The following is an 8,107-nucleotide window of genomic DNA, read 5'->3' on the forward strand; positions in this document are numbered from 1 at the left end:
TACTCCTACGATAAAAATAATGCCCTAAAATATAATTCTTTTAGACTATTCTCTCCCCCATAGACTTCAATGCCGTAAACATATTTCATCCAACTCTTAAATGCACCACAGGTGGTTACTGGAAATGGAAGGGGGGAAAAAAGGAGGGGGAGGGAATCATTAAGTAGATAGTGGACATGTGTTAACTTGGGTAAAAGGAAAGGAATATGCAATAAGGGAGAAGAGAGGTTTGTCAGCATAGTATGACCGAGGCAGTGAAAAACAGAAGTATGCAAGATTAAAAGGTAATGATTGTGAATATTATTACATGCACAACTTTATAATAATAAACAATAATATTCAAGTGGATCCATAGGTAGAGAAGTAGTTTGGAATAGTGTTTAAGGGAATGTTCATAGCTCATAGCATATATAGGTTGGTAGAGGGTAAAACATTTTCAAACCTCAACTTGAATTCTGAAGTATTCTATGGGCAAAATATTGACTGACAAAAGACGCATAAAATGGGGGAGCTCTGGTGGCCTGGGGAGCTCTGGTGGCCTAGTGGCAAGGAACTGCAACTACAATCCCAGAGGCGCACGGTTCGAATCCACCAGATGCTCTGCAAGGGAAGGAGGGACAATCTCTTCCTGTACCAGTCAGATCTGATTTGACGGTACACGCACACAAAAATTTAAAAAAAAAAAAAGACGCATAAAATGAAGGTGGAAAGAATATACAAAATCACTGTACTCAGAATAATTGGTCAGTGCTCAACCATTTCAGGAGGTAGCATATACTTAAGAACCTATGGTATTGAAAAAAGAAGTCCAAGTTATAGTGAAGATATTGGTGTAAAACAAGGTTGGAGGAATTGACAAAATATCGATTGCGGTGTTTCAACAAAGAGATGCACTCATGTATTCCAGGTACCTTGGAATGCAGCTGCATCACCAATCAACTGGAAGAGATCCATAGTTATGCCCATTAAAAAAGAAAGATGATTCAATAGAATGTGAAAAATATCATACAACAGTACATGCAAGTAAAATTTTGCTGAAGATAATGTAAAGACAGTTGCAACACTATGTAGATAGAAAACTCGAAATTCAAGTGAGATTCAGAAGTTGATGTGGAATGAAAGATATAATTGTTGAGGTTGAATGCACCTTGGCTGAAAGCAGAGAATAGCGGAAGGATGTTTGTAATTGTCATTGTTATTAGTAGGTGCCATCAAGTTGAGTGTGACTTATACAAACTCTTTGAACAACAGATCTGAACCCTGTCTTTTCTTACGCCATCCTCATCATCTCTGACACATCTAGAAGTAATTGGATGGCACCTAAACTACTACCACCACCACCACCACTACCACTTGAGCCCATTGCTGCAGTCACTGTGTCATTTCATCTAGTTGAGGGCCTTCCTCTCTTTTATCAGCTCTTCACATTTCCAAGCATGTCTGTTTCCAAGACATCTCTTAACAACATGCTCAAAGTATGTAAGATGAAGAAAGATGTTCAGTTGTGTTATAGATAATATAAAAGTATTTGGTTATGTGACTCTTAACAAATGATAGGTAATATTGCTAAGAATGGGAATTTCAGAATACTTCATTATATTCCTGTGGAACCTGTACATGGTAGTCTTTTGAAAAGAACAAGGAAATGAATTCTGTGTGGCTTGCAATTGGAAAAAGTGTGAGTCAGAAGTATATAATTTCACCATATTTATTCAATCTGTGTGCTGTTCTGGACTATTTGAAATTGACACTGGGATTGGAGAGAGATTTGTTAACACCCTGAATGTGCAAGACTGGGCAGTGTTTTGTTCTGTTGTAGATAAGTCACTATGAGTCAGTACTGATGACACAACTTTGTTTTCTGAGAGATAAGACTTGAAGCACTTACTGATAAAACTCGGTGATTATAACCTTCAGTTTAGATTATACCTTAACATGATGAAAACAGAAGTTCTCACAACTGAACCAATAAATAATATTGTGATAAAAGTGGAGAAAACACTGACATTGTCATGAGTTTAATTTCATGTGAATCTACACTTTGTGCCTGTAAGCAGCAGTCAAAAATTCAAATGACATGTTGTGTTGGACAATCTGTTGCAAAAGACCTTTCAAAATTGTTAAAATACAAGGATGGCACTTTGAGAACCAAGCATGGCTGGCCAAAGCCATAGGATCTTCAGTCACTTCTTGTTGGACAACGAATAAGGAAGATCAAAGAATTCATGCCTTTGTGTTTTGTTGTTAGTGAAGAGTAGTAAACCATGGATTGCCAGAAGAATGGAAATATCTGTCTTGTAAGAAATACAGCCAGAATACTCCTTGAAAGCAAGAATAGTGAGACTTTGTTTCATGCATTTGGACATGTTATCAGAAAGGGTCAGTCCTATGAGTCAGTACTGAAGCAAGCAGACAACAGAAAAGAGGAGGATGCTCAAAGAGATGGTTTGGCATAGTGGATGCAACAACAGGCTCAAACATGGTGAAGATTGTGAGGGTGGCACAGGACAGGAACGTATTTTGTTCTGTTGTATATAAGGCCTTTCTGAGAACTGACTGCACAGCATCTAACACCACCCTCACCCCCACAATTACCACCTGACATCTGGCTGGAAAAGGAGAAAGGATTTAAACTCAGCAAATCATATTGATCACATATTCCAGTGTTAGAAACGGTATCATGAAATCTTTCTTTTCATCTATACAAGTGTTTGACAAAGTTGGGGGTTTCCTCCTCATCTGGTTCTCCAGGGAGTTTCTAGGTATGATTGTTATAAGTTGATAAATTTTTTTTTCTGCAAAGGGCTAGTAAATATTTTAGACTTTGTAGAACAAATGGTTTCTATCAAAACTATTCAACCAGTCATTATTGTTCTAAATAGCCAGCCATACAGAATACTTCCGATATTGCTACACATAAATGAGTATAGCTGTGTTTCCATAAAATTTTATTTATGGACACTGAAATTTGAGTTTTCATGTAATTTTCAGGTGTCATCAAATACTTATTCTTTAAAATTTTTTTTCTAATGATTTAAAAGTATGGAGGCAATTCTCAGCATATTATGGGCCATTTAAACAGTTGTTGTTCAAACTGTGCTTTGCCAAGGCATCTGGGGAGAAAACACTGGCTAGGTTAGGGAATCCTAACCTAATCTTCCTTTGCAGTCACTTACTCTATTAACTACGTTATATATTGAATTTATAGGTTTTGTTTTATTTTTCAGAAAGGATTTTCACCCCCCAGAGAAGCTATAAAAGAAAAATTCATTGTTACTGAGTGGAAACTTACTCACAGTTGACCCTTCAAGCAGGTTTTCAGGCTAAATTGTATGGGAGGAGATTGTCTGTCTTTCTCCTGTGGAACTGGTGGTAAATTTGTATTGACAGAGAGGTGCTTTCTTTCTTTATGTGTTTGTTGGCTATCACTGTGTTTTCCAGGAAAAAAAAAGGAAATAATAAAGATAGAGCAGAAATAAATAAAGCAAAAAACAATGCAAAGAATAAATAAGAGTAGAAGTTGATACTTTAGAAAAATTGGCAAACCAATGGCTAAATGGCTAACTTAACAAAGAAAAACAAAATACACAAATAATATCAATAAGAAACAAATTGGTTGATACTACAACAGAAACAACTGAAATACAAAGAAAAATAACTAGGAATACTACTATACTATGACATCAGATAAACATTCCTTTGGTACTCTCTACTTTCAGCCAAAATCATTTGACATTGGCGACGATATCCCTAGTGCTGCAGCCTCTTCTAAACCCACTTTGTATTTCTGGCGATTCTCTGTTAATGTACTGTTTCAATCGTTTTTTTGGATGACCTTCAGCAAGACTTTACTTGCACATGATATTAGTGAAATCATCAGATAATTTCCACACTCATTGGATCACCTTTTTTTTTTAATGTGAAGAAATGTGGATCTTTTTTCCATTAGTTGACTAGGTAGTTGTCTTTCAGATTTCTTGGCACTGCCTGATGAGCAGGTCCAGAGCTGCATCTGTCTGTTGAAATATGTCAATTGGTATTCTATCAATTCCTGGGCACTTGTTTTTTTTCCAATTCCTTCAGAGCGGCCTGAATTTTCTCCTTCATCACCATTGCCCCTTGCTTGTACATTGTTTCATGAAATTCTTCTGTGTCAGCCAATTATTTCTGGTACAGTGACTCTGTGTATTCCTTCCATCTTATTTTTATGCTTCCTGGGTAATCAATATTCTGCCCATAGCATCCTTCAATATTGCAATTAGAGGCTTGAATTTACTCTTCAGTTCCTTCAGCTTAAGACAGACATTTCAAGTGAGTTAGTTCCTTTTGATTTCATGACTCCAGCTCTTTGCACATCTCATTATAATACTTTGTTTTCTCAAGCTGCCCTTTGAAATCTTCTATTCAGCTCCTTAACTTCCTGATTTTTTTTTTTTCGCTTTACTGTGGCTTCTCAGCACTCTAGTTGCAACAGTCAGAGTCTGTTCCAACATCCATTTCAGTCTTTTCTTCTCCTTTGTCTTGGTAATGACCTTTTGTGTTCTTCATGGGTAATGCTCTTGATATCCTCCCACAGCTAATCTGGCCTTCGCTCTTAGTGTCCAAGGCCTCAAACCTGTTCCTGAGATGGTTTTTCATTCAGGTGAGACATTTAACTGTGTTGATCACAACAAATTGTGGCTAACCTTGAGAAGAATGGGAATACTAGAACACCTGATTTGGTCATGTGAAACATATACTTGGAGCAGGAAGCAGTTGTCAGAACAGAGCAAGGAAACACTGTATGGTTCAAAATCAGGAAAGGAGTGTATCAAGGATGCATCCTCTCTCTATACCATTTCACTCTACATGTGGAACAGATCATCTGGGAGGCTGGACTTTATGAGAAGGAATAGGAGATCAGGATTGGAGGAAGACTCATCAACAACTTGCTTTATGCTTATGTTACCACCTTGCTTACTGAAACTGAGGAGGGTCTAAAGCATTTGCTGCAGAGAGTCAAGGACTGTAGTCTGCAATATAGATTTAAGGCCAATATCAATAAAATGAAGATTATCACCACAGGGCCAATTGGCAGCATCATGATAGATGGTGAAGAGACTGAGATTGTTAAGAACTTCATCTTGCTTGTTTCCATAATCAACATTATTGACACCAACAGTCAGGAAATTAAAAGATGAATCGCATTGGGAAAGTCTGCTAAAGGGACTTCTCCAGAATGCTAAAGAGCAATGATGTCACTCTAGAGACTAATGTGCACTGGATCCAAAACATGGCTTTCTCAATTACCTGTTATGCATCAGAGAGCTGGACAATAACCAAAGAGGGCAGAAGAAGAAATGATGCCTTTGAGTTGTAGTGCTGGAGAAGAGTATTGAACATACCATGGACTTTGTAGACAACTAAGAGATCAGTCCTGGAATTGGTGAAGTCAAACTATTTCTTGGAAGCAAGGATTTTGAGGCTTCATCTCACATACTTTGGCATGTTGCCAGGAGGGACTAATCCTTAGAAGAAGAATATCATGTAGAAGAACATCATGCTTGTAATGGTGGAAGGATAGCATAGGAGAGGAAGACCCTGGATAAGAAAGGTTGACACAATAACTGGGGTAATGAGTGTAAGTATATCAGAGACAGCAAGATTGGGCCAGGATAGAGCAGAGCTTAGAGTTATGTGCATAGGGTCACTATGAATTGTGGTTGACTCAACAGCACATAACAGCAACAACTACTCCAACAATGATATCAGTTTAAGGGCTAAGTTGTGCCTGATTCAGGCCATGGTCTTTTCAGTCACCTGATATGTATCTGAGAACTGGACAGTAACTAAGGATGAAAAAATAATTGACACCTTTGAACTGTGGTGTTGGAGAAAAGTGCTGAAGTTCCCATGGACGGCCAAAAGAACAAACAGATATGCCTTGGAGAAGGTGCAGCCACAATGGTCCTTGGAGGCAAAGATGATGAAGCTTCGTGTTACATACTTTAGGCATGTTGCTGGAAGAGATTATTTCTTTGAAAGGGACAGCATGCTTGAAAAGTGTGAAGGACAGCAAAAGAGAGGAAGACCCTTAACCAGGTGGAGTGACGTAATGATTGCAGCAATGGATTTGAGTGTCACAGATTGTGAGGCTGGCACAGGATAAGACAATGTTCAGATCTGTTGTTTATAGGATCACTTTGAGTTGTACTTGACTGGAGAGCACCTAACAACAACAATAAGAACAACGACTGCTAATACTGCAACAAATTTTAAAACATGGAAGAAATGTACATGTTTCTAGAAACATAATGCAAAAAAAGAGAGAGTATACCAAAAAGTAGAGTGCCTTTTTAGTGTCCTCTAACATTACACTCGCTCTTTTATCTGTAATTCAGAATAACCAGTTGCACCATATTGTGGTAAAAGAGACTGACAAATGACACACCCAGACTGAGCTTGGAGGCTGGTCTGAGTGCTCCAGGGAAAATCAGTCTGGAAGTCAGAATCAGGGAAGTCTTGAATAAGCAGAGAGCAAAGTGAGAAGTAATTTAGAAAAGATGTCACAAATAACATGCGCTTGTCTGAAACTATTTCCCTTGGCTCCTTCTGAAAAATTCTGATACACAAATATTTGAATAATACATGTTCCTCATACTCAGAAACACAGTGTATGTGGGCACATGTATGTGCTAAAAGATAATTAAGATCATTATACTACCCTTCTCAGAAATAATTAGTGCTAAAAATTTTATCTATATCCGGTCCCTACTGTCCATACTCAAGATTTCACAGTGATGATGGGGGAAGAGAGAAGAGAAAATTACCAAGGAGGGTTTCCCATCACAGTCTTAAGCAAGCTAAGATCTGAGAAGATCTGAGAATAAACCCTACTCCAAAGAAAATTAAACTCCTTAGACAGAATTGTGACCTGACACTTCTGGATTTAAACTATGGCCTGCAACGAAGACATCCATAGTGAAATGAGTTAGTGTGTGTAGCTGAAGAGACTCTGGATGAAGATTTGGTTTCCCTAGAGAATGAAATCAGACATTTTCCTGTCGTCAATCCACTTGTGTCCATTGCTGTTACTTCAAGTTCTTCACCTGCTGCTCACCTCCTACTTTAACTTAACGGAAATACTCAGGATTCCAAAAAGTTATCATTATCAGAAGATATCAAATGGCTGAAGGTCAATTATACATTCATTCCACAGCTATTTGTTGATCTTTCACTGCATTCTAGGAGTTTGTCAGAGGAGAACAAGTAAATCAGAGTCTTTATTTTTATGGCATGTAGGGGAGAAACAAGGTGGTAAGAGAGTAAATTTCTACAACATGTGAAGAATGATGTGATGGGGAAAAACAGAACCTATGAAAATACATAGTAAGAACATTTTACAAACCAGAGATCAAGGAATGCCTCCTTGAGGAAATAACTTATAAACTGAGATCTGAAAAAAAATTAGAATTAGCCAGAAATGGGGAGAAATCTGTGTAGAGAGAACATATTCTTGTGGGAAGGAGATGGAAAAGCTGCCAGAGGAGAAAACAAATTCAATAGTTGGAAGGGAAAGTGGAGTCAAAGGAGTCTATTTTGTAGGTGATGTGTTTACTTTACAAGATGAGAGAAGACTGAGTATGTCTATCAGGTTTTGTATTAATGGGAGGAACCAGTTAAAGTGAGATTTAGAAGTTCTTTTATTCCAAGAAAAGTACTGCATAATGCCACTGTTATAGAACAGGATTGATTTGGGGGTTGGGGGAAACTAACAAAAGGGGGATAAACAGTGTACATGGTATTGAAACAGATGGCGGGAGATAACTGTATAAAGGGAATATATAATTAGGTATTATTGGTATGACAAGAGTCCAGAATAAGAGCTGCATGGTAAAGTGTACTGAAGGGGTGACTGTATAACAATGAAATATTTTTTCCCCCAAAGGAAAAAGGGAATTGGGGAGGAGGGGGCAGGGAGGAAAATGAATGAATGGAAATCCAAGTTCTCTATAAACTTTCATTAAAATATCAATTAAATATGAGATATTATCTCACCCCAGTCAGAATAGTAAAATTTAACAGAACAGCACGCAACAAATTCTGGCGAGGTTGTGGAGGAACTGGA

This window comes from Elephantulus edwardii, unplaced genomic scaffold (genome assembly GCF_000299155.1).
Source record: "Elephantulus edwardii isolate Elephantulus edwardi_28Jun2011 unplaced genomic scaffold, EleEdw1.0 scaffold00075, whole genome shotgun sequence".
Taxonomy (NCBI): domain Eukaryota; kingdom Metazoa; phylum Chordata; class Mammalia; order Macroscelidea; family Macroscelididae; genus Elephantulus; species Elephantulus edwardii.